Genomic DNA, 27753 nt, shown 5'->3' with positions numbered 1-27753 from the left:
GGCAACGCCGCAACTGAATTTTGCGGATCACCTCAACCAAATGCCAGCAAACCTGTACTGTGTAGCAAAGCAGAAGGCATACTTGATTTCACATATGTCACAGAAAATGGTGCTGGAAAAACTGAGGTACTAAGCAATTTTTGTACTGTTCTCTGTAACCCTCCACCTTAGAGGCCAACCTGATTTCTTTGTTACACAGGCTGGGAAAAGGAGAATTATAGTAGGTGAGCAAATTTAAAAAGTTTCATACCTGTAATACTAAAAGACCTTTTCTAATACATCATTTAATTTGTGATACCTTTGTCCCTGTGAATGCAAAAGCAAGATACTTGGGTGAGTTGGTGTCATCACTCCCAACAGTAGAGAAAACCTATTTCTGATAATACAAGAACTCAGGGTCTAGAACAAAAGAAATGTGAAGCTGGTTTCATTACCTGCTCCTGGCCTAAGCGGATGCATAGGTTAAGGTTGTCTTGAATGTAACAGCAAGAGTGACTAACAGCAAGAATATTTAAACCTCTGTATTTAAACCCCTGTCAATTCATGTCACCAAATTCCTCTGAATAGAACTAGCATCACTTAATCTGTCTTCCTTGTTATATCTCATGTATATATATATATGTTTAAAGCCATAAAAATACTGCAGCTTTTGAGTGTAGCATCTATCAGCTGAGCTGTTATAAATGTCCCTATGTTTATCTTTGCACAGGTTTGTGTTTATTTATCTTTGCACATTTGTGTTTATCTTTGCTGGTAAAAGTTTTTAACTTAAGACCCTTCAGTTGACAAGAGCTACCTTCCCAAGCTGTGACAGTCTGACTGCTTTAACTAAGTCTCTTGGTTCATACCACTTCTGATGCAACTGAGATGAAAATGACCAATGAGAAAAATCAAACTTAGATGGAGGAGGGGAAAGATCACAGTGTGTGCCGGCAATAACTTAAAACTGATCTGTGTGTTTCTGAATCTCAATATTCTCTGCTGTGAGAAAATCTCTCTAAACACAGAAATTATTCCATCTACCTCTAGTTTTGAATTATATGGGAGCACAATAACTATAAGTTTCTTATGGGTTCATTTTGCCTGAAACCAAAAAAAAGGTAGATTTTAGTAAAGAGAGTGGAAGCTCTCAGGTGATGAAAAGAATTATAGAATTATTTGTAAGAAAGTCAACAGTGCGATTCCTTAGTTGTTGACGGAACAATTTAGAAAGTAGTGAACAACACAGGATGCAGAAAAGAAAAGAGGTTCATATGGTTAATTTATACTGGAGGACTGGATTTCTTCTGCCACAGAGTTCCTATGTGATGTTAGAGAAGTCAGTTAAAACAAAATTTAGGGATTGACACTGTGTTTTTCTTGTTTTCTGAGTGAATCCTTGAGGTTTGATTTGCAGAATATTGAGGCCTTGCAGCATTACTAACTTGGCTTTGAACATACATGAAAGGCTGTGTATTAAGCATGGTGAAAATGAGCTTCCATGAGTTTCCTACCAAGTGCCCAAATTAGTCAATACCTTTGATCTTAATCTCACTGTGCCTCTGTTCTGCATAAAGTAGGTACAATAATACCCTCTCATCTCGCAGGGATGATGTGAATATAAATGTAGTAATGTTTGTGAAGCACTCAGACACTGTAGTCACAGAAAATTGTATTTTTAGCTCAGATTTGCAGTAATGTTTGGTAAGTAAATTATGGGGTCACAAAATGTGGAAGAGTGATGTTTTGAATTTGGTAAATAAGAAATAACTGTGAATTAAATTAAGTTATCAAAAGAAACTCCTGTTCCAACTATAGCACATGATCATATCATTAAAAGGTTGCACCATAATGCATATGTAGAAAGGGGCTGAACTAATGTTAGTATTTATGATCAAAGTACAGTTCTTTTGATGTATACTTCCTGTGTAATTAATATATATAGCAAAATTTACGAGTGTGAAGGATTTATGGCATAAAACTCAGCTCTTGGCTTGTAGTTCTGCTTAAAAATAGGGGTAATGTGATTGATCAAAGGATCAGGCCCTAAGTGTGAAAGGCGTGAGGGGTGCAGAAGGAAAACAAAATATCACCCATCTGTTGGCTTTGTAAAGTTACATTTTAATGTGTGCCATATTTGTTTAGAAGGAGAATTTGGGGAAAAACAGCTCCTTATTTGATTTTTGCTAGAAATGGTTAGTATCTCATTTTGAATGAGGTCCCAATACCTAACTTATTTAACCGATATCCCCACTTCAATTCTGTATTTACTTCATTTTATGTGAAGCAAATTATGGAATGTCCAAATTTTAGGAAAAGAACAGGAAGTTTTTGAATTTTTGTTACCAAAATCAAATCACAGAAATGAGAAAAAAAATTATTTTTATAATTCAGTTAAGCTACAATTGATTCTGTACTAAAAACTAATCAGTATACTATAATTGAAGAGATATTTTTGGACCAATGTACCAGCTGGTATCACAGATGGTACAGATGGCATAAGGCTCTTTAATGGGATAAAGATAATATGTTGGCACAAAGAGAGTTGAGTATATGAACATGTGATTTTTCTTTCCCATTATAAACTGTCTAATCAGTGTAATTTTAATTGATACACAATTGATACATTTGTATTCCACAAATCCGGGTAAATACTAGGACCAATACTTTGCAGTCAGTGACATTAGTATAGCCTTACTTTGTTCTGGAAAATCTCATATACCATAGTAGGCAACAACTCATTAAACATTGCAGTTTAAAAGAAAGAATTGCAAGGCAAGTTGGGTATTATTTAAATGGTCTACCTGACATTTTTAGAGGGGATTAATAGAGAAATTTATGGAAACGGTTGAATCCCTCAGAAAGATGTTATCCTCGTGAGCTTTGATATTGGTGTAGCTATGGCAAAAACTATGATAGTAGTATTGGTAATGAATAATTTTGATGATGAGTTATCAGGAAATCACTCTAATTATTTTCTCTGAAGATCGACAGTGTGGCTGGATATTTCCTGAGAGTAGTAGAATGGCCTCACTGGATTGTGTGGGTTTTACTGGACTTAATTTCTCTTTATATGTATGATATCCAATAAAATAGTGTTGAGTTCAAAGGATTTTTACTTGTACCTCATTCAGAACTTTATTTTGTCACTTCTCTATTTTGTGTAAATTGCACAAGACATGAGAACTATCTACAGCGTATCCTATAGACTGGATATCTACAGTGGTGCTTTCAGTCATGAAGCTGGCAAGACGTTGCTAGATTAGGTTTTTCCCTGGTGCCTGAAATAAACCTACCTGCCACTGACAAAAGTTGCCAGTGGGCACTTTGATTAATCTCTAGCCAATTGCATCCAGATTCTATATTCTTCGATATTCGGAGGTGCTCTATTCATCACAAATGAATTGTTGTATCTTTTCTGGTTAGACAAAACCTCCAAAAGTATCTAAGCTTTTGTATAATATTCTATTAAATATGCTTAGCAATCCACACCTGGATTGCTAAGCATATTTAATAGAATATTATACCCAAAGACTCACTACTCCAGTATTTACAGACATTTCCAGATCATACAGAAATGTGGCTAGAGGCGTTAGGATTTGTTTAGTGATGGAAACCTTGATTTGGAATTAATTTCACACAGATCTTGAGCCTGGTGATTGTGAGGATATAGTGAAACAAAGCTAGCAAAAACTATTTGATTGGGATAACAAGTCGCTGCATTCAGTCACCAATCCAAAAGAAAAACTGTATAGCTTAACGCCCCAAGGGAAAACTTGTGAAGGAAGACACAACCTCAGGACAGGGCAAACCCTGCTGGTTTCCTGGTCAGAAGCTGTAACATTCATCTGAATGGACGTGACTGGTGACATACCCAAAATGTGCCCTTCTTCCAAGTTCTTAAAAGTTGCAATGGAAAAGGAGAATTTTCTTGCTTTTTTTTCCCCTAGAGTGATGTATTTTATTTTCTTTGTGTGTGACTGTCCCACTTGTAATTAGAAATTCTGTATTCTTTAAGTCCGTGGTAGTCATATGGTCCTCGTGTAAGTACCAAGGAGATAGGAGTGATTGTTGCCCTTGTTAATGCAATTAATTTTATCTTTGGATATAAATGTATATAAAGAGAGTACCTAAACTCCATCCTGGATCCTGCCTTAGAGATCTTTGAGTTTATGCACTGAAATAAACCCTTGAACATTAGACAGAGGAGATTATGCCTACTTGGGAACACCAAACCATCTGTTCTTTATCTAGAAGTTGACAGAATCCCATAAATGAGTTGATAAATGGCAAAAAGCAAATGGCTTAGGAGAAATAAGTGAGTATGTCCTACAGAAGGCAGTGGAGCATGTGTATTGTACAAGCATCCAGATTTCTCATACGCTTAGGAAATGTAAATGATGTTTCCGAAAATTTTAGGATTTCAGATCTTTACTGAAAATACTGTTCCAGTCACATGTAGCTAGTGTGTCTGTTCTGTTTCCCTTCATTTTATGAGAAATACTTTTTTCCATATTCAAACATATCATGAAATGAAATATGAATAAATACGAATTTGCAAGAACTGCTATTATTATTCTGTGTGTAGGGTAGGGGATAAAACCCTACTTTATTTTGTATTTCAGAAATGTGTTTATAGCTCTTGGAAATAGCCTGTTAGCTTTGAACTTGTACTGTGAAAGAAAGCCTGGTTTTGCTACCATGTTTTTTTCCACAGTTAGTTCTAAGGACCTTGGCAATGATGGGGTTTAATGGGAGTTACCCATTAAACCACCATTCTCTAGTGGGTTCCAGTGGGTCTACCCACACAGAACACGTTTCTGTAATAGCATCAGTGTTTCTTATTTTTTTTAGGAGCGAGATCCTGCTGACTCTGTTGCTTGTATAGGGACAGAAGTGCTTTGACATAGGCCAAAACTTTACTGGCGCTCATTTCAGAAAGAAACCTTTGTTAGAGTTTGATGTTCTTGCCTTTTTGTGAATTAAAATCCTATTGCCATGGTTTTTGTATTATTAAAAATAGGGTTATGTTTAATGTATTAGGAAATAACACTACCATTTGCAAAACCAGGGAAGGAGGAATTTTGGGTCAGAGTAAAGATAACAGGTGATTATTTTGCCACTTGTCTTTTCACTTTCACTGGGGTGCTGTAGATTCAAAGTTGGTAAAATTTCTCCATTTCATTCATAGGAAATGAAAAATTAACCTGAATCTTCCATTAGTTTTCTTGTCCGTTTTCTACTTTGTGTAGATTTTCTTTCTCTGCTCAGAAACTACAAGTTATGAACTTCTCTTTGAAAAGAGTGCAGAAGAGCCTTCCTTCAGTATCAGAAAGCATACTGATCGATTTTTGATCAGACCTTGGAAATGCCATTTGTTTTATTTTCCAGTCTTGTAATTTGTAACAATAACAATAACAATAATCTTTAGCTTATTAAATGTCTCACAATAAATTATAAACTTTCTGGTTTTGTAAAGCTGGTGTTATGTAAATGATTTCAACTTGTACAAATCTCATCACAATTATGAGAGGTACTAAAATTCAGTGACATGTTGATTTTTAAACAGCAATTAAATTCTTGGTTTCCAGGTCATTTTTTCAGGCAAACATATGTCTTGCTTCTTCTCCACACAATATCTACACTGACTGTTAAAAGCGTGCTACCGTTGTACTTTCTCTGGCTGTCAAATTTTGATTGCTTAATGTACAGTTTACTTTACACCAGGATTAGAGATTCTGAAGATTTGGGAACTACAGATAAAATTGATGCAAGACTTTGTCCTCTGAGCCACTGGTCAACACAATAGAGTTGTATGCAGTTGCTGAAGGACTCATCCGCTGCATGAGACCTCAAAATGGGCTGGTAACTTTTTGTTTACAGTAACCAGCAGGCTACCCTGGTCCTGTTTCTAAGTGCAAGACACATATGGGATTTTTTTGAGCAATTACCAGGCTAAATTCTAAACTTTGTTTTTGCATCCTACTTACTCATAGTTTTTAGGTTTGATCTTCCTCAACTTGAACTGAACTAGAAATAAAACTGAAAACTTACTGAATTTTAACATAACAGGGACATATATCAGTGTGTTTCAGTAGCTTATAACATAATTTGAAGTAACATCCTGGGCTGCATCACAAGAACTGTGGCCAGCAGATCCAGAGAGGTGATACTCCCCCTCTACTCTGCTCTTGGGAGACCCCACCTGGAGTAGTGCGTCCGGCTCTGGAGCCCTCAGCACAAGATGGACACGGACCTGTTGGAGCAGATCCAGAGAAGGGCCATGAAGATGCTCAGCGGGCTGGAGCACCTCACCTACAAAGACAGGCTGAGAGAGTTTGGGTTGTTCAGCCTGGAGAAGAGAAGGCTCTGGGGAGACCTTATAGCAGCCTTCCAGTACCTGAAGGGGCCTACAGGAAAGCTGGGGAGGGGCTGTTTGCAAGGGCATGTAGTGACAGGACGAGGGGTAATGGCTTTAAACTAGAGCAGAATAGGTTTAGATGAGACATTAGGGAGAAGTTCTTTACAGTGAGGGTGGTGAGACACTGGCACAGGTTGCCCAGAGAGGTGGTGGAGGCCCCATCCCTGGAGACATTCAAGGCCAGGCTGGATGAGGCTCTGAGCAACCTGACCTAGTTGAAGATGTCCCTGCTTACTGCAGGGGGTTGGACTAGGTGACCTTTAAAGGTCCCTTCCAACCCAACACATTCTGTGATTCTATACAATGTAGCATCTGTTGTCAGAGCAGAAGGTCTGATTGTTAGCTGCCTTTTCTCTGCATTATGCTCTTGGAGGGGTGCACAAGAAATGATTTATTCTTTTTTCTCAATGTCAGTTATAGAAATATTCTTAACCTTTCCTGGAGGAATGCAGATACCTTTGTTCTTGCATCTCATTGCTGTGCAGCAGAGCTTGAGTTCAGTTTTTTGTTGCCTTTCACTTTTCGTAGTAAGATGCAGTTTTGCAAATTGAGTAAAAAATCTGCCAAATGAGAAATAACACTTAAAACGCTATTTATGTCAGAAATAAATTACTTCACTAAGGATAAGGCTGTGGGGAAATAGACCACCTGCATTTCATAGACACTGAATCTGTCAGCTTTTTAAACACCTAGCAATGCTGTATGGGATCTTCTGGGTGATTTTTTAAATATTTTTTTAGTAATCTTAATTTCATCATCACTTTTCTCAAGTTCCAGGTAAGAAGTTGGCTACCTTTATTTTTCATTAATTTAATGAATGTTGTCATTTTAGGCAATCTCTAGTCTTTTTTTTCAAGTAAGAAATTTGTAAGCAAAATACTGTATGAGTTCATAAGTTCCTTTATTTATAATTATTCCATATAAGGTAGTCATTGCTAGAGGAGAAAAATGTCCACTTACATGGGTAAGATAATGAGGAATTTCCCCAGGTAATATTTTAGGGTCCTTATCATGTACTATTTTAGCAAATGAATTGTCAAAAGCATGTAATAAAGCAGTCATATTTGAATTAATTACCTAAGTTAAAGGTAGCAGATCATTATATTTTGGAAAGGCTCAATGATTCCATTTCAATTTTTTTCTATCATATAATACAAGTATTCTTTAAATTTGCTATACCTTCTGCTGTGAGGACTGATTTCCAATGCAGTAGTTGGTTTTAAACTATGAAAATATGTTGAAAATTGGCAATTTAAGTTTCTGAAGCTGTAATAAGTAATTTTTTTTTTTTTTATGTACAAGTGTATGTTCTGATGTACATAAGCTAAAATATTCACCGAATATGCTATGCTGAGGCATGAAACCTAAGGACAGAATTTCTTCTTTCACTTGATAAGCTTAGGAGCAATATTTTTTTAGAGAAATGTGGGTCAAACCACAAAGATATATGTATATATATTAGTTATTTATCTGCTTGATCATCACCATACAGACATAGCAGGAATCCAGCTGTTTTTCCGGACAGTGATGTACTATGCAGAGATTCCACAGCTGAGCTAACTCTGCAGTGGGAAATAATATGCAAGTGCTAGTGCAGGACTTTCACTAGGCTAATTAGCCAACTAAGCAATGCTAACTATAGCAGGCATTATGCCACATAAGCAGAGCTGTGTGTTCTGAGACACAGCTACTGCCTATACACAATGCTATTTTGGGGAATTGTGAACTCCTCCCCGCTTCTTCAGAGCTGGCTGCGTGCATCTTAGCTCTCCTCTGGAGCGGGGAGGGAAGAAGACTGCTTCAAACAACAGAAAAACTTAAAAGAGAGATAAATGGCATTGAGTTTCTTTCACCTATGGGCTGGGTCTCCTGGAGGGGTACACAGAGTCTCAGGCTCGTCACTGCCGAGATCTGCCTCAGTGGCAGATCTGCCAGGCTGCCACTCGCTCAATGAGTGTGAGCAAGCCATTTTCTTTCCCGTCATCTCTCAAACTGGGTAGCTCCCTACAGCTTTGGAAGGAAGACACTACAACAACTGTCCAAGGAAATCTCCATTTTTTCGTATAATTAGCATTACTGAGACATTAGTAGCAACTTTGCTAGTGCTAGTGAGTAGAGATCTGCAAACAGCCAGATCCTCCTAGAAGCTATGCTAAGGCACATGGAGGGCAGGGAGGTGATTGAAGACAGCCAGCATGGCTTCACCAAGGGCAAGTCCTGCCTGACCAACTTAGTGGCCTTCTATGATGGAGTGACTACATCAGTGGACAAGGGAAGAGCTACAGATGTTGTCTATCTGGACTTCTGTAAGGCCTTTGACATGGTCCCCCCACAACATCCTGCTCTCTAAATTGGAGAGAGATGGATTTGATGGATGGATTCTTTGGTGGATGAGGAATTGGTTGGATGGTCTCATCCAGAGGGTAGTGGTCAACATTTCAATGTCCAGATGGAGATCAGTGACAAGTGGTGTCCCTCAGGGGTCCATATTGGGACTAGTACTATTCAATATCTTCATCAATGATGTAGACAGTGGGATCCAATGTATCCTCAGCAAGTCTGCAGATGACACCAAGCTGAGTGGTGTGGTTGACATGCCTAAGGGATGGGATGCCATCCAGGGGGACCTGGAAAAGCTCAGGAAGTGGGCTCATGTGAACCTCATGAGGTTCAACAAGGCCAAGTGCAGGGTTCTGCATCTGGGTCAGGGCAACCCCCAGTATCAATACAGGTTGGGGGATGAGGGGATTGAGAGGAGCCCTGCTGAGAAGCACTTGGTACTAGCCGGTGGAAAGCTGGATGTGAGCTGGCAATGTGTGCTTGCAGCCCAGAAAGCCAACTGTATCCTGGGCTGCATCAAAAGAAGTGTGGCCAGGAAGTCGATGGAGGTGATTCTGCCCCTCTGATCTGCTTTTGTGAGACTCCACCTGGAGTAGTGTGTCCAGCTCTGGAGACCTCAGCACAGGAAAGTCATGGGCCTTTTGGAATCGGTCCAGAGAAGGGCCACAAAAATGTTCAGAGGGCTGGAGCACCTCTCCTACAAAGACAGGCTGAGAGAGGTGGGGTTGTTCAGCCTGGAGAAGAGAAGGCTCCAGAGAGACCTTACTGGGGCCTTTCAGTACTTAAGGGGTGCTTATAAGAAAGATGTGGACAAACTTTTTAGCAGGGCCTGTTGTGACAGGACAAGGGGGAATGGTTTTAAACTAAAAGAGGAAAGATTTAGACTAGATGTAAGGAAGATATTTTTTACGCTGAGGGTGGTGAAACACTGGTACAGGTTGCCCAGAGAGGTGGTAGATGACACACCCCTGGAAACATTCAACATCAGGTCGGATGGGTCTCTGAGCAACCTGATCTAGTGGAAGATGTCCCTGTTTATTGCAGGAGAGGTTGGACTAGATGACCTTTGAAGGTCCCTTCCAACCCAAACTATTCTAGGATTCTATGATTAGTTTTGACGGTTGTTCCAAAACTACTAGAAAAGCATGGTTTGAGATTGAAAGAACTGCTTAATGCACCCCAAAGACAAATGTTTGGGTTTTTTTCAGGTTTGAAGTGCTCAGAAAATTGATGTTTGGTACAAAATGTGAGTTAAAAAGAAAATAACTTTAAATAGAGTAACTTGGGTTTGTTTCTTTACAGTGAGAAAACTTGACTGGTGTCAACATAGAGCCAGAAAATCTTTCAGTTGAATAAAATAATAATTTTTTGTTGAAAAAAGTTCTGGATAATTTCTTTTGTTTTCCATCTATGTGAGTCAATTTCTCTAATAGCGAAAAATGTTCTTAGAAGTTGTTTTGGAGCAGTTGTAATGAGTAGGTGGTAGGAGTACCAAAACTGCAGCTATTCAGAGTAAGCCATACTCAGAAGATACCATTAAAAATATTTCTCCTTTGTACTGAAGTCTATCATGATGTTAATGCCTCCCTTAACAAATTAGATACATACTGCTTTTTCCATACCTTTTTTTAATGAGTTGTAGTTAACTTATCATCTTCAGGAAAGCCCTGGCATGATTTCCAGCTGGTCAAAGACTTTGTGAAGAAATTAATGGATGTAAATTATGATTAATAACTTATTTACTCTGCTTTTCTTTTTACAGCAGCACCACTTCACGCATATATTCAAAGCCCCATGAAATCAGTAGTATATACAATATAGAGAGATGGTATTCACTTGGGAAAAAAATCATTCTGCAAGCTAAAAATGCAATAAGAAACAGTCTGATAGTGCCTTTTGGCCTCCAGCAACTCTCAAGTCATAACACGCGGTCCTGCCATCTCTCAGGCTCTCCATGTCATTTGGGTCAGGCTCTCTGACTCAGGTGATGTCAGTAAGTGGTGTCCTCCATGGCTCCAATGTTATCATGTCCCACAGAAAACGATCTGTTTATCTCTTACCAACAGTTCTAGGATGATAAATGGAGGTTTTTATGGAAATCTTGCACATGCTAGTTCTGAGCAAGGATGGACTTGTCACCTGTTTGGTAAAGGAGAGTCTTTTCAGCTCTGAAAATGCAGTAAAAATTAGCCCCTCTGAAATATTCCCCTTCAGTAATATAAACTTTTTCTCACTGTTTGAAGCTAAATCATCATGCATTTTCTGGATGAGGAATGCATACATAGACTTTTTAGGAGACAGTCTTGTTTAACCATTTGTTATTGGTAATAAATTCCACCTTGCATTGTTCATGAGTGACTGATTTAAGAGTCAATCAGATGTTTCAGCGGCTCCTGCATTTTCAGAGTACTCTATGGACTAACATAATCTTATTCTGAGACATAAGATCCTTTATCATATACATCTTGTATATCTTGGCATCATATTAGTGGGAATCTTCTGCTATCTGGTTTCAGAAAATTATAAAGACAAAAGTAGGCATGGCTAATGAATGAAAAGACCCACCGTATTCTTTAAGATAAAAGGAGACACCATTCCTGCTATCAAAAGGAAAGGTAGTCTAAATATCCTATATAATTCTAGTTTTAGCATATGAAAGAGAAGAAAAAAAGGTAGTCTAAATATCCCATATAATTCTAGTTTTATCATATGAAAGAGAAGAAAAAGAGGACCATTTTTTTTTCTGCTTCTGGAAGCATCAACAAGTATTCAGAATAAGCTACACTGGGTGGGGGAGTGCTCAGACTGTATACCACCTTTTTTTTTTACAATTGATGGAAATGGAAAGAAGCCTATATAATGGACAGGGATGACTGCTCTTTTGTGCCATTTTGCAGTCCCATTGTCATGAAAAGGATTGGGCTTATATGATTGATGTTGGTCATAATAAAGTGAAAATAATTTTATTTTCTTTGAGTCTTTTGTAGTTCAGACTGTCTTAAGACTTGACTGGTTTAGCAACTAAAATTTAAGGCAAATATTAAAATATTTACGTTTATTTTTATTTCATAGCCTTGGCTTTTTTACATGAACTACTGTGGAAAAATGACCTAAGGAAAATGTCTATTGGAGAACTTTTCTACTTTAGAACTGAAATTATGTAATACCTAAAAAAATGCTATCTTTAGATTGATACAATGGGACAGGTCAAGCAATGTTCAAAGGCTTAGTATTCTTCTGTTTATCAACAATAGATACCAAACATTCTGTTCGTCAGAATCAGAAGCTTTATTTTAATTCCTTTTATCTAGCTGGAGAAAGGTTAAAGGAAAAGATTAAGGTATTAAGATTTGTAAGAATTATGAGATTCTCTAAAGCAATTCCAAAGAAGCTTTATGTTTGGCTCAACTGCATGATAGCGCAAACCAACTTTTGTTCTGCTTTCAGCTGAGCTATTTTTACTTTGTAGTTCACTGAGGACAGTGCCTGAGGTTATTATTATTTTCCCTCATGGTTTGTTTTGGTTTTGGTTGGTTTTTTTTTTTTTTTTTTTGAAACAGCATCTGAGAATATTATTCAAACATTTATTTCATTTTGTGCTTGGAATGTTTTAAAATGCCCTCATTGCCTTCTCATTCACACTGAATGACAGACAGTACTGTGAGTTTAATTCAGTGGAAGAAAATCCGTATCATACCAACCCAGAAAAGCTGGTGATGTTTCTTGCAGCCTGAAGGAATGAGACTCAGCCCCTATTTCTCTTTTGGAAATGAAGTGAGGGAGCAGAGCAGGTGGTAACAAAAAAGATAGCAACATAAACTTCCTCCCTGAAACTGGATCCTATAAAAATGCAGCAGAAACACAAGGAGTGAAAACGGTTAGCTGTGTGGAAACTTGCCTGGGAATCCCAACACGATCAAGTAGCTCTTCTATGACTGAGGGTTACTAAGAGCTACTAGAGACCGGACCAGGTGCTGAATGGTGCAGACCTGTGTTGAATGTTGCTAATTACTCCTCCTTTAGAGAGTTTAACTTTGCCACCAGTGAGAATTTTTCTGTTCACTTCAGTGGTTTTTAGATCAATAGAAGGCCAAGAAGAAAATCCATGAATTGAAAGGAAACAAATTAAGCACTGGAAAAAGACAGATTTGACTTGGTGCACATTTTTTTTTTTTTTAAATACAAGCCTGACTTGTGAGTTGGATTTTCTTATGGTCGGTTTTTCATTTTGTTTTTATACATGCCATAATCAATCCGTGGAATTCCTTGCTGCAGGACAGAATTGAGGCCAAGGTCCTGGGCTGCTTAAAGTCCATATCTATTCCATTTTTGAAGCCAGGTGGAAAGTCTGAGAGGCTGTACATGTTGTGGCACACCGGTACGGCACTATTCACGCCCTGTAGCTCAGATCATGGAAGAGGCACCAGCTTGGGCCCTGGCACCAGAGTGTTAAGAACTGTCAGATGATTTTATGGGTTACAGAATGACAGAATGGTCGGGGTTGGAAGGGACCTTTGGAGATCACCTGGTTCAACCCCCCGCCAGAGCAGGGTCACCCAGAGCAGGCTGCACAGCAACACGTCCAGGTGGGTTTTGAATGTCTCCAGAGAAGGAGAATCCACCACCTCTCTGGGCAGCCTGTTCCAGTGCTCTGCCACCCTCAGAGTAAAGAAGTTTTTCCTTACGTTCAGAAGGAATTTCCTGTGTTCCAGTTTGTGCCCATTGCCCCTTGTTCTGTCACCAGGCACCACTGAAAATAGTCTGGCCCCATCCTATTGACACCCGCCCTTTAGATACTTGTAAGCATTGATGAGATCCTCTCTCGGTCTTCTCTTCTCCAGGCTAAACAGACCCAGGTCTCTCAGCCTTTATTCATAAGAGAGATGCTCTAGTCCCTTGATCATCCCTTGAGAAAGAGCAGGCTTTTAGGAGATGAAGTTATTTCATCAAGGATTTGGATTTGCTTTCCTTTTTTTTCATGAGTTCATCATTCTCTTATGTGCTCTTTAGGGTGATGGTCTGATGCAAACTTGAGAACAGCATGGGATCTTTCACAGTCTAGTGAGAAAGCCTATCCCTTTTGGGGAATGGTCCATGTATTTTACTGCTTTGTAACTCTGATTTCCTATTGATTTTTAATGTTGGATTGCTTGTGGTTTAAGTAGAAGTTTCTCTGCTTCAGTCTGAAACCTATTTAAGCCATGCTGTTAGCTAATATACCTGTTACATCCTTCTTCCCCATTTCCTTGACATAAATTATACTTAGCCAGTTCATTCCAAGCTGTTTATGTGCACTAAGCTATAAACTACAGGGCAGCAATTGGGCGTGAGTTAGAGAGTTTTCTAGAAAATATTTTATGTTAACAAATAACTTTCATGCAGACATTCAAGCAAAGGTTGATGTCATAAAAAGGAAACAAACTCATTCCGTCATTTTTCTTTGTTTTCCCTTTCATGTATCTTCTGTAATTTGTTTTGTCTTTACCCTTGCCATCAACTCCCCAGCCCCCCCCGAAGTAAATTTCTGTAAGAAATTCTACCAGTCTTAGCACTGCTCTTTCAACATCATCCTCACTGGTGCAGTAAAGTATGATGATGCTGGAGGTAGAAATATTAATTTATATTTCTATGGGTTTACTGTATTAATAATTTTTCTTTAATATATATAATAATATATTTGGGAATGTAATTAAAACCAACTGGTTGCAGCTATTTAAATATAAACCTGTTAAGAAACAAATTAATTTAACTTATTTCTACTCATACAAAAAGCATAATCGTCTTTCAGAGGCATTATCTATTATGGATACAGTTGTAAGCAATATGAAAATAGAGAAGCCATGTATTTTTTACCATATTTTCACCTTTTTATGGTTTCAGTAGCTGGACTGCATCCAGATGCAGCTACTAATGCAGTTTATAAAATACCTAGGACTGAGCAAGTGTGGTGCAGACACTGAAGGAAATGATCCATTTCAGGGGCTACAGGGAGCACACTGAAGATGGGTCTGTAGCCTCACCACGCTGTAGGTGGTGTAGGAATTGGGAACAAACATCACTGGCAATGTATCAGGCAGGAACGCTATCAGCAAAAGCAGCTTCACGCAAACGGGGAGTGGCTGGGGGAGCTGGCATTGTTTAGCCTGGAGAAAAGGAGACTGAGGGGAGACCTTATCTCTCTCTACGACTACCTGAAAGGAGGCTGTAGAGAGGTGGGGGTCGGTCTCTTCTCCCAAGTAACAGGCAATAGTGTGAGAGGAAATGTCCTCAAGTTGTGCCAGGGAAGGTTTAGACTGGATATTCAGAAAAATTTTTACACTGAAAGGGTTATCAAGCATTGGAACGGGCTGTCCAGGGCAGTGGTTGAGTCACCATCCCTGGAGGTATTTAAAAGACAGGTAGACGTAGTGCTTAGAGATATGGTTCAGGGATGGTTTTTGTCAGAGTTAGGCTGATGGTTGGACCAGATGATCTGAAAGGTCCCTTTCAACCTAGGCAATTCTACGAAATGCAAAATCCTTATTGTAACCAAAACAGTTCAGAGGCGATTTTTAAAACTGGGTAAAAAAGTTCTGCAAGTAGGTAGGTGTCTTTGCAGTAAGAGCTAGATAGTACATCCCATCCGCACACAAAGCAAGTGGTGTTTTACAGCTGTGTTCAGGGACGGTACCAGGGCACAGGTGTGTCTCGTGTACCTGCTGGGGGACAAGCCTTTCAACAGAAGTGACTTCACCTGAGCTTTGCTCAGCTACTTGAGGACAGTGGGGGTCAGGATTTGGTTTTGTGGCTGAGCGATCTGAGGAGAAAGCTGTGACTCGAAGGTTTATTCTGGTAAAAAGTGCAGTGATGTCAGTATTTTTAAAAAGCAATGTATTTCAACTGCTCTAGGAATCTAGAGGAGCGTTTGAGGGGGAAAAAAAAAGTGGTAGTACTACTTTGAGGGCTTTAATGGACTTGTGGAAGTTGCCTTACAAATAGTGCTGTGGAAAGAGGATTCAAAGATAGAGCTGTCATGATTTTTTAGAAGCGTTTTCTGCAACAAGACTACAGAGTATGTAAGAGCTGTGTGACTCAGCCAGAAACAAGGTGAAACACTGTTTTGGGTGGATGATCCGGGATGAGTTTTTCAAGGCATCTATGAGTGTTTTAATGGAGAAAACAGAGTGAAAGGATGCGACTGAAGCAGGTAAGTCTTTGCTACGGCAATTTATATAGTTAAAGAGATTAACTGTTAATTTTTTTTAGCGCATAGAGAGCAGGTTTAAAATTTATGTTAAACTGCGTATGCAGTTTACGCTTATTTTACTAGACGAGAAGCTGATCTGTGTTGAGCTATCACCACCTAGTGGTAAAATAGAAACGGTAAAAATAAAACCTGGAGACCTCAAGTATTTTTTGTTGGCTGTTGTGCTTTTGTAGAGTGTTGTGGGAAAAAGTAGGAGCAACAGGACTGATGAATTTTGTTGGAAACAAAAATCAATGCGGTAATAATCCATTATTAGCTTCATCTTTCTGTATTGTGTGATAACTTGTTTAGGAGTAGTTACTTATTTAATAATTTTTCTCTTTAAAATATTGCTTGTAGATGTAATTAGCTAGTCCACAAGTTTCCTGTTCTTGCCTGTGTGCTGATTGTAAACAGAGCTTTGATGTTTAAAAGAGGGTGAGTTTTCTTGTATTATGTAATGAAAAGTTTCAAATGGAGCTAACTACGTTTTATGTCTACTCTGTTCTGACTAGTTTGAATAGAGATACATGTTTTGCCTGATATGTACCTATTTCATGTATTACGTTTTATTAAAAACACTTCCACTTTTTAAAAATAAAAATCACTTTTAGTAGCATGGAGAGTAAGCAATGTGTAAGCTCATCAGTGGAGACAGGCTGGTAGTAGAGTCCTGGAATTTAACACCTCCTTGAATATGTGTGCGTTGCCTGTGTACGAAGTTTCCATTTCTGTACCTTTTTGAGCAACAAATGTAGATTCTCCCTCCCCTCCCCCTGTATTTAGCTGGGGTGGAGACTGGCTCACACCTGCATTAAGCCAACTATTGGGGCTTGTCTTTTCTCAGTCCCCTAGTGTGAATAGTTACCCTCATTAATGCTGTGTAAAACTGTCTTTTTCATTATTCCTTGCATGAGATAACTGTAGGGTAAAAAAAATGGAAGATCTGGCTAGAGACATCAGAGTTGTTTAGCCTAGAGGAGCTGAGTTGTGGGGAGGGAGAGAGAATGTGGTGCTGCCTCTGAATGCCTTGTAATCATAACATGGGGCAAGTGGAAAAAGCTATCGAGCTGAAAAGCAAAGTTATTCAGGAGTAAGTAAGAACAATCTAGCTGTCAAAAAAAAAATTCCAGGTTTCTGGCCATTAAAGAGACAAGTGTCTGAAGTGGACATCTAACCAGTGACAGGGCAAGAAGGGTGATTACCTCAGAGTTGAAATTTGGTGCATCAACAGAAGAAATAAGATGTGATTTTCTGTCGTAGTGGGTCGGTGCTAGGATCGGTGATCCTGGGAACTCTTCTCTGAACATTTGCCCTGAAACATGAACACAATGTGGTGGGGTTTTGGACGTTTTTTAACCTATGGTCACCCATTATTTTCTGTACCTCTCGTACACAGAGAGATGTGTATCGCTGATAGCTGTCATGTCTTTGTTTTAATCTGTGTCTACATAGGCTAGGGTAAATTAACATCCTTCAGAGCCATGTTGGTACATCCTTGAGCCAACCTACATAGCTTTATACTGTGCCATATTGAGACATCTGAGCTATCAGATAAGTCTCGCAAGGTACTGCACTAAGCCAAGCCAACGTGCCTAAAAACCAAGCAAGACAGCCAACCGTTCTACCTCACAACCCAGAAGTGGCCTTCTCCACCACTCTTTTAGTGAACTGATTCAACCAAAAGTGTAATACCGACTGACAGTTTTTCTGTGCTTATGTCCACCTGTTTGTGTTCACTGTCCCTCAAATGATACGCGTGGTGTCTTCTTGGAAGGGCTTCTGCTTCTTTGTGGTGCCTGCCAAAACAGGAACAACTTATTTTCCATTTCTGTAAGCTGTGACTGTCTCTGAAAAAAGAGTTATGTGGTCTTTTACTATCTTAATGACTTGGATGGTCATTAAGACCATCTTGGATGCTATGAACTAAGAAAGGAATGTGATCTCTGATCTGTTTTTATGGTTCTTCTAGAAAAATCGTAACGGTGCTAAAAGTCAGTAGTTGTTTTAAACTTGCTTATGTTGTTAGAATATAACTGCTTTACAAAAATTCATATCTGTTTTCTTTGTTTCAGTTTTGTTGGGATTTGTTATATAAGTATGAAATTGCCTAATAAGAAATGTGAGGAAGAACAGATTTGTTTTTGTTTTTTTTTTTTGTCCAAGCACACAGGCTGAGCGCACAAAAGCCATGTGCTGTTCCTCAGATTAAGTGGCAACTTTATTTCTTGAAGTACAAGTAGTTAGTTATCATCTTTCTGACAAATGTGAACATAAAATAAAATTATGTTCCACTCATAGAAGCAGTTTTCTTTGACCACAAATGGTTCTGTGTGTTAGAAGGGTGTTTCGCTGCCTTGTTAGACTATGCACTTTTTGGATATGTTTGCAGGGAAGGCTTTCTCCCATACCTCTCCTTTTCTGACTCTTTACTCTGAATTTTAAACTTATCACTAGTGTGAATAAATCTGTGGCTGCTTGGTTGTGTGCTTAAAATTTTCAATATAAAACACCTGAGATTCCTTTTCTAAATAAAAGGCTTGTTTGTTTTAATGAGGAAGACAAATACCAAAACCTTTTTTTTTTTTTTTAACTTTAAAATTACTGGTATTATTCAGGTGATGGTTTCAGTAGCGTTTTGGAAAAGGAAAAGAGAGGATAAGATAAATGCTGTACTATGTTTGAAATTATTTCTGCTGAACATCTAATGAGACTTTTTTCAACCAAAATCAACTTGTATGCTGCTAGCTTAGGCAAATTGATATAATGTGGTCTAGCTTTATCTCTGCCCTTCTCACTTTCATTTTTTTTGCTAGTACTGATTACTAGTATCTCGTGTGAAGAGATTGTAATGTTTTAAATGATACATTGTTCTTTAATGTCTTAGTATATTGAATTAATTATGATACTCTCCATCTTTTAAGAGGTTTAGCTGCTGTCATGTTACAAAGTGGGAATTTCAAGAATTAACAAAACATTTTTCAGCACTCTCCTATGCACGTGGGCTTATGTGTCTCACCCTGCTAGGTGCTTCTCATGATACCAGTTACATACGTTACACTGCATTCCTCCTCTGACTGAACGAGACTATTGTATTGATATACAAAGTCAGCAGGTAGTAGATGAAGGCAAGACAAGCTGGTGTCTGCTGGAGGTACTAGTGATGGCCTGGCATCGTAGAAAAAGCAGGAACAAGGACTTGGATCATTTGCATCCAGATAGTGATAATGCTGCATTACAGTTTGGGCTTCTTGATACTACAGGTTGGTCGTAATCCTAGTTTTCCTCCCTCAACACTGTCACGTGCTGGCCACATGCTTGATTTCCTTTGTTCATTTTAAATGCATCCTTTTTCTATTTTTCCATGTTTCTTTAACCAAAGTAATAGAAAAAAAGTATGACTAACTGCTAGATTCCATTGCTTTTGCCAACACTTTATAGTATCCTAATCTCTCTCTCCTCTGTGATGCCTCTCAAGGCTTTGGGGAAGATAATGCATGTTTGTAAATCTCCCCCAGTAACTTCCAACAGAGCACAGTGGGGTAGTTTTACTGATATTTCCTGGGCTCAGTTTGCTTGATGGCACTGATGACTGTGAAGAGGTACCTGATGGAATGATAGAAGGATCTGTGAGGTAGAAGGGCCTCTCTCCATCACATTGGAGTGAATTAATTTGTCCTTCACCAGTGGCAAACTAAGAATTTAAGCAGGCCACATATAAGAATTGCTAATACAACTGTAATGTGTACTGGAAGTACCCCAAGTTCTTGGTCAAAGTTTCACCCACTTGTGTGCCATCAAACAGATAACAGTCGGGGGGCCTGGCTGCTGAACATTATGGGTCTAAAGGGAGAAAGAGCTTAACAGTTTTATTTCTACTAGACTGCAAGTATGCAGTGAAAGGACTATGGTTTAAAGGATGAGAATGAATGACTAAAACAGCATCCCGTGACTTAAATTGTAATTCTCAGAAATATTTTTTTAATTAATAGTTTTATTTACAGGAACATACTTTCTCAAAACATGTGTGACCAAGTAAATGTTCTTTGCTCTGGAAACAGAGCACAAATTTAGGTCAGTGTACAATAAATAAAAGCTCTTTAGGTGGCACCCCCTAGCACTGCCTACCATCTGGTAAACTCTACTTCTATTTGAAGTTAATAATTTCATCTGAAGTCTTGAGTGAAAATTTGGCTGTAAGGGTAATTGTCTGGCCTACTGCTCTCATTTTTTGACAGTCTTAGTGATTATATGAGTTTTCACAACAAATGTTGGCTATGTGGTTTGCCTACCCAAGACTGTGTGAAAGGTGAGACCTAAGCTGCAGGAATCCTTGAAACTCCTAGAACAAATCTAGACTTTGCCTAGAAAGCATCATGTTTTCTCCGATGCTTTTTATTTCTAGTGTTGCTGAGCTGTTATGAGGGAGAGGAAAATCCAATCTATTCTGTCGGCTTGCTTTCTAAAGGTAGGCAAGGTGTGTTTGTTTTTAAAATGGAATTAAAATTGTGAGTGCAAAGCCGTTAAAACTTTTTTTTATTTTAATAGCCTTCTGTAGCATGAAAGTGCTACAGGCTTGTTGACAGAACAGGGTTTGCTGGTATCAAGTTGAGATGTTTTGTGTTGTTGTCTGTTGAGCCCAAACCTAGTCTGATTTTTGTCCAGATGATGCCTTATCATTGAAAGATACTTGGCTCTTTGAGACCCTGTCCATGAGAAATTATTCCTGTGGTTCTATTTGACTTTACTACCAATTTGCTCTCTCCCCCTACCCACGGCTTGGGATAAAGTTTTCTGAGGCCAGCAGGGTCTGAAAATGGTACTTGTGTGACTGGTAGAAGGGTAAAATATCCCTTGAAAAGGTTAAACATTAAAAGTGAGAAAGAAGCCTACCCAGGCCAAAATGTTCTGCATTGGTGACAATGAACAAGGCTTATCTTGAAGCTCTTGATGCTTTCAACATTCTGGAGTTTTGCTCCTCGAGGAGCTAATTATTTTAATACATGTCTGTTTGTCAGGTGTCACATTTTCCTGAAAAGAAAGCTGAGATTTCTTACAGCTTAGACAGTGCTCTTAGTGGGGAGACTGTTGGGATGTCTTGGGCCAGTGAATGTTTAGAGTGTCAACTTTCTTTGAAAGACAAAGTGTTGGGAAAAGGTCTGAACCGGGAATGTACGCAGGCATCCCTTTTTAGGCCATGCTGACAAAACTCCATCCAGAGTTGGGATAACTAAATATCTTGGGACCTAACAGCATGTGCCCTTATAGGTGCATAGTTCTGAAATACAACCCTAATATATTTGAAACAAACAAAGCTCCAGTAAACACCACAAAATATGGTAGTCTGCAGGAACAGGCTACATATATGCGTGTGCAGAAATATTTAATAAATCACATTGATTAAAGTTCTACTGTTCATGTTCTAATAAGCAAAATGCAATAGTATAATGGGGCTTTTGGCAATATATGATAATAATGTAGCTGTCTGCTGAGGATTATGGAGAAAAATTTATACTAAAATGTAAAACCCCAGCATAATCTGTCATCCTGCACGTAACATTTGACAGATTTGCAGTTTTCACCTTGGATAGCAATGGAAAAAGATAATATCAGTCAAAGGTCGAATACAGTAGCATAAGCTTTCGATTAAAAATAATGTTTAATTTATAGTAAGGCATGCCTCTTTCTGTTAGGTTTTTGTTATTGTTTTCATTAAGGGAGGATGGTAGTTGGTAGTTACTGTTCCATAAATTTCAGTATAGAATGGAGAACGGGTTTTTCTCTGCTGTTTCAGGATGATAGATTTCAGTCCTTCTAGGAAACCTAAACGTAAACAAAGCGGCAACAGCAGTTGATCTAACCCAGCGAACTTCTTTGCATCATTTTATTCTGTGATCAGTTAGATATCTTAGCGGGGTTTTTATTATTATTTTGCCTAGGTAAGAGCACTTAAGATGTCTCTGAAAGATTTCTATTAAGGGCATCTGTGTGGATTTCCTTGGCCGTCCAAGGAAACTAACGGTTATGTTTCCTAGAGTATCTTAAAACTACATCTAACTAGAAGATAACTTTGGAATGGGATTTAACATAGTAAAATTGAAATCGTTTTTACATCAATCATGTACCAGTGTAACTGAAAATGTGCCTGAAATTTTAAGTTGGAAAAAAATGTTTGAGGTTTCTTTCCCAGAAGAAAGCTGTGGATAAAACCTCACTGGCAGCTCTTGTGCTTGGAACTGAAGGAGGACTGTATCCCTACAGTTTTGTAAGTGTTTGTAGTTCTTTAATATTATTATTTGGCGGTAAATTAAACATGCTAACTTAGGGATGCAATTTACATACTACCTCATTTGTATCTAGATAGCCGTATATTGCCTTAATCATTGCCACAGCAAGAAAAATTAAAATGCTCTGTATATCCAGTAGGATAGTTTTCTCAGGCAGTTTATGTTGCATTTCCTTAAAGAAAAAATGATACATCTTTAGTAACTGAGGTAATTGCAGTAAATGAAAGCTGCTGCATGGTATTTTAGCTGTTTTCGTTTTGTTGCATTCCACTGGTCTCTGACCTCTGAATTCTTTTATTCTCTGAATTTGCATGGAGACTTTAATGTTATTCTTCATATGGCACCATGCAAATGCTGCATTTTCATATTAACCTTCCTGCCTTTGTGACTGGATTGAAAAGAAAATTTTGAAAAAATCAAAATCTTTATTCAGAACACAGATTAATCTTCTAAGGATAAGGATGACTTAATTTATGAAGCTATCTAATAATGTTAACTCCTAAGCAGTGAGGAAGGACTGCACGAGATTGCAGTAGCTCCTTGAGCCCCAAATCACACTGACCTATTTTTATATTAATTATTTCTTCTGATTTCTTCCAATAAAGTTGACTTCAGTATCTGATACTGAATTTTTTTTCTTTTTTCTTTTTTTTTTTTTCCCCCTAAGCTTTCAGATGTTGTTTTCATTGCTAGCCTCTTGCAATTCAGCAGCATGAAGAATGGATCAGGCAGATACAGGTCTTTTATATAAAGCTTTATTATATTCATGGTATTTTCCACTCTCTTGCTGGAGACAATCAGGTACTAACCAAATAAGCCTGCCTCTTGCTTAAACCAATGTACACTAAACTATGCAGAACAGCAGATATTTCCAAATAATAGCCTCAGGACTGGAGATTATATGCCTCCTCAGGTGTTTGGCTTTAAGTTATTTTTATTCAAGAGTAATAGGATGTTTCAGCCTCACACCTCTCTTTCTTACAGACTGGGTATATTCACTGATTAGAGATTTACGACATGCAGTGAAGACAAATGAATCTACGTGACTTATTAATTTACTTCATGTACACTTTGATAAACAATTCTGTAGCCTTGTCTGTTGTGCAGAGCTCAAAAAGCCTTGGAGGTAGGGTACAGCCCATTTCAATTGAAGGAATCTGTCTTTTCCCCTCTCCTCAACTAGTCCTGAAGTCTTTTATCCTCCCAACCGTGTCCTACACCAGAACCTCATTCACGCGAACAAAATCAAGTCCCCAAAATTTCCTCCTCTTTCTTCTTGGCTCTCCTGCTGTCATGATGACTGACCTTGGGGTCTCTGCTTTCTCCAGAACTGGCTTCTTGTCCTGCTTCTGGGGAGAATTTTGAAAGGTCTGGGGTAAGCTGCATGTTTCTTACACGGACAGGATGTGATTTGGGAGTTAGGTGACTGAGATTAGATGGGGGCAAGGGAGGACTAAGTATGTGGCAGGACTAGTCCCAGGCAATCATAACTTCTTTCCTCACTACCTGCTCAACCCTGGAGACCAGTAACGTTAAGCCCCAACCCCTTTGATCTCTGTATCACTATCTTTCATTTGTCCTGAATGAGAATTGCTTTAAGGGGATCTTGAGCTTTAATACGTCCTGTGAGCATTTGCAGATTGAGGCTTTACCCAATGCTACGTTTACCTTCCAGCAGAGTCACAGTTTACTGCAGAACTATTACTTTGGGAGGTTTTTTAAAATGCTATACTCTTGTAGTCAAGAGTCTGAGTAATGATACCTCTATAGATGTAACGATTTGGGTAATCTTGTTAATATGCATGATGGGCTTCTTCAGTAGAAATCGACAAGTCAGATAGGAATAGTTTCAAAGGAGTCATTAATGCCTTAATGTGTTAATGATCCATGTATAACAGAGTCCCTCCGTAGCCACTGACAGGCATCATAATGGTCTTAGTACAGAAAAATGGCTGTAGCTTCTCTTTAATTTTATCCTGAAATCATACCTCTTCCTTATGTAAAACTGCACAGTAAGACTAAAAAATTATGTGAAACCTGAGGTCACTTTATCCTTATTTCTGTTGTAAGGTTTGTAATGCGACAGTGCACACAAATAAAAGCAGGGTAATTTTATTACCTTATTTTTGAAGAAAAATGCAAACCAAAAACATTAAATGGAGAAAATTGAATTGATAGCATCAAGCTTACAAGGCCAGGTCGAATGGAACTTTGAGCAGCCTGGTCTAGTGGGAAGTGTCCCTGCCCATGGCAGGGGGGTTGGAACTAGATGATTTTTAATGTCCCTTCCAACCCGAACCATTCTATGATTCTATAAGCTGCTTATCTTGCATTTAAAATATTAAAGTGTATAAAATACTAAAAATTTAGGGTCTTATTAATCAGCATTTCTAAAGAAAGTACCAGCAGTTTTCTTTGTTCACCAATAATCTGTCCGCTCTCTGCGGTCAGTACTTGACCTTTCTTCTGCTCAGCCCCAATCTAATATTTATCTGTGAAAAGTGGTATTATCTGAATGGGATAGAGTGAATGACTTTCGTAACCAGCCTGGTAACTTTGTGGCTGGAGCTTTTGCTTACATGGAAATAATGTGGAATTAAATTGTTTGTCAAAAGGAGTCAGAGAAGTGATGTTTTAAGTCTACTTTCCACATGCTTACCTGTTATAGAAGAGCTCCTTGATTTTTCCCACAGATCTTTAATTCTTCCAATGTATGCCTGTATCAAAATGAAATATCACTAAAAGATGTAGGACAAGCTGGTAAAATGAATAGCAGCAAATTACGAGAGTCACATGGACACTTTTTAATTTCAAGCATGAAGTTGCCACACCGCTCAGTATGGTGCTTAACTTCTTGCTTAAACTGACTCCAGTACCAGAGCAATGAGAGACGGTAAAAATGGCTTTTAACAACACTTCAGAAATTACAGACTAATAAATCTGATGTATAGAACAAAAAAAGTGGAAGTGATCAGACTAGTAGAAATGTGTTGCAAAGGGGAAGAATAAATGTTACTTTTATAGAGAGAAATTGCACACTAGGGCATCAATTAGGGTAGAATTTAGGGTAGGCTTTCGGTTAAAATTGATGTAATTGATTAAAGTATGATAAGGATTTGAAAAACTTTTTGGTAAGTTTTCTCACCAAATACTTTTAATGGGATAACAGGGAAGGTGCTCTTCTAGATTATTAAGAGACTAAATATAAGAACCAAAGTGTTAAGAATTAATGGAAAGGGATTTATGCTTTTTCCATGTGAATAAATTATCTGGGAGAGAAGATGAATGGTAAAATGACAAATTCATGGAAGTTTCCCAAGTTAATCAGCATATTTAAATCTAAATCTCAGTAGAGGTACTGGCAGAAGTTACAAATCTTAATGACTAGCCTGTTTAAAAAAAAAAAAGAGGAAAAAGAAGAAAATGTATTAATAAAATGTATTAATACATGTCGATTATGCAAATGTCGAATATAAGTATTCAGAATTAGACGCTCATAGTTCTGGAAGCATGCATGCCCTTAGGAACCATAATGGAAAGGAAGCATGTAACAAAATATCACTATTGCTCTCTGTAAATTCTATGTCCACTCACTTCAAAACGGATGTGGTAAATCGGAAAGGTAAGAGAAAAGGGTACATTGATTTTTCTTTTTTCTCTTTTTCTTTTTTTTAATGGGACTGCTTCCATGTGACAAGAAACTAATAAGTTTATAACACTGCTTGGAAAACAAATGTCAAGGTAATGGACACTGGCATGTAAATGGAGGGAGGAAAGCAAATAGGGAAGATTGTCCAGCCTTCCTCATGATAGACAAGTTAGGGAATAACTAATGAAAGTGCCAGATATAAATAGTTTTCCACACAATGCACAATTAAATAAGGGAGTTCACTTCTACTAACCACTTTATTAATAGCTTCAAAAGCCATTAGACAAGTTCAAGTAAGAAAAATGCATTAAGTGCTATTGTTTTGAAAAAGCCTGTCTTTACCCTTAAGCCACAGATAACTGATGATGGCAGGCTACACAAGGAGAAGTAATGCTGTTTATTTGCCCTGACTTCTCTTTTTAAATCTTACAGGGAAATCTTTGATCAAAGTACACCGGTTCTATTATTCTTAATATTTTATCACAGATGCGTTTGCTTTCTTTCTGTCTTGCACGCGAGCTTTTGTTTGCGCACTCCCTGTTTACTTATTGATTCATCCAGGTTCAGCAAAGGGGACCCAGTTGACGGTCTCAAGGGATACACTTGAATAACTTGGAGTTTCTTGGTCCCCTCCGTGTTGTATATTTAGGTATGTTTAGAGATCCGCTCTTGGCTGGAGATTGCAGCACCAAAATATCATTATAGCACCTAGCCCTCCATAGATTTGGCTGCAGAATTTAATGTTCTGATCTTACAAGGGTCGGCACAGATAGATGCCCATATTCATCAAATCTCCAAAATCCTGTCACGTCAAGTAGCTGGCGACCATGGGGCCTCAGATTGCGTACTTTATGCTTCTGCTGACACTGGCTTAAATTAGCACCTTCTGCTGTATTGGTGGTGATACACAGGAGCTACCATATACCCTGTAAACTCCTGGCGCTTCCTGCCCTGAGGATACTTCTTGGCATAGAGTTTTGCTTCCTCCAGCTGCATCTTGCCCATAGTCACTAGAGGGAGAAAATAGATCAGGCTGAATTTGGCTACCTTACTAAAGTTTTAAGTCTGATCGTTTTATGGAGCAATGAAAGCAATGCAACTATAGCTTGCTAGAAAGGACATGGGTTCGAATATTTGGCTTTAAACTCTTCCCGCCCCGCAATAGAGCCGAGCAACGCACCCACAGCCGGCAGGTGGCAGCGCCCGCGGGCCCTGGGCTGGAACCACAACTCTCAGCCCCTTCCCTCCCAGCTTTGTTTTTTTTGTACCACTGTCCTTTATTCTTCCGTGGGGGAGGCGGGGGGGAAGTATTTGCAAATATTAGTTTATTTTTATCATAAGACTTCAGTGGTTTAAGATACAAAGTCTGCAGAAGGCCCTTATGTTTTCAAATGATAATCAGAAGATGCCGCATTGTGACTTTATTTTTTTTTTAATGTGATGCCTGACTTTTCAGGCTCTACTGCAACTGAAAAACGGACTGTGACATGCAATATGAAAAATCAAGTCTTTATTGCCACTCTCAAAATAAGCAGGCCAGCTTGTAGCTGTTACTTATAATGATATTTTGTTGCGTGAACCTTGAAATTAATTTTAATTCCTTGATTATAAAGAGAGAGCACGCATTTTGTTATAAATGCATATATACTAGCTAGCTTTTGACTGACCTTGAGCAAACCCTTAGCTGACGCATGATTTTAGTTCCCTGGAAATCCATTAGAAAAGTTAGATTACTCCCCATCCCCAACTTTAGCCTGTCCATAAAATGAGCAATGAATATTGGCTCATTTGTGGATAGTAGTAAATGAGCCCAGTGCATGACACTGTTTCCCCCCCCCCGAGTTCTTAAAAT

At 38.5% G+C, this 27753-nt stretch overlaps 1 protein-coding gene across 8 annotated transcripts in view; it reads left to right on the top strand.

Moving 5' to 3' along the window:
* KCNIP4 (potassium voltage-gated channel interacting protein 4) overlaps positions 1–27753 on the top strand; it is a 452377-nt gene that overhangs the window by 55327 nt on the left and 369297 nt on the right. The window contains exon 1 of one of the 8 annotated variants that reach the window (XM_074587706.1): positions 15617–15926. The exons of the other annotated variants lie outside the window; for them this stretch is intronic. The gene's annotated coding sequence lies outside the window, so the exon portion shown is untranslated. Of the gene's footprint in view, positions 1–15616; positions 15927–27753 lie in introns of those variants that run through there. 8 annotated transcript variants of the gene reach the window in all.

Source organism: Larus michahellis, chromosome 5 (assembly GCF_964199755.1).
Source record: "Larus michahellis chromosome 5, bLarMic1.1, whole genome shotgun sequence".
Classification (NCBI taxonomy): domain Eukaryota; kingdom Metazoa; phylum Chordata; class Aves; order Charadriiformes; family Laridae; genus Larus; species Larus michahellis.
The sequence above is the reverse complement of the archived record's forward strand: the minus strand, read 5'-3'. Positions and strand labels throughout refer to the sequence as shown.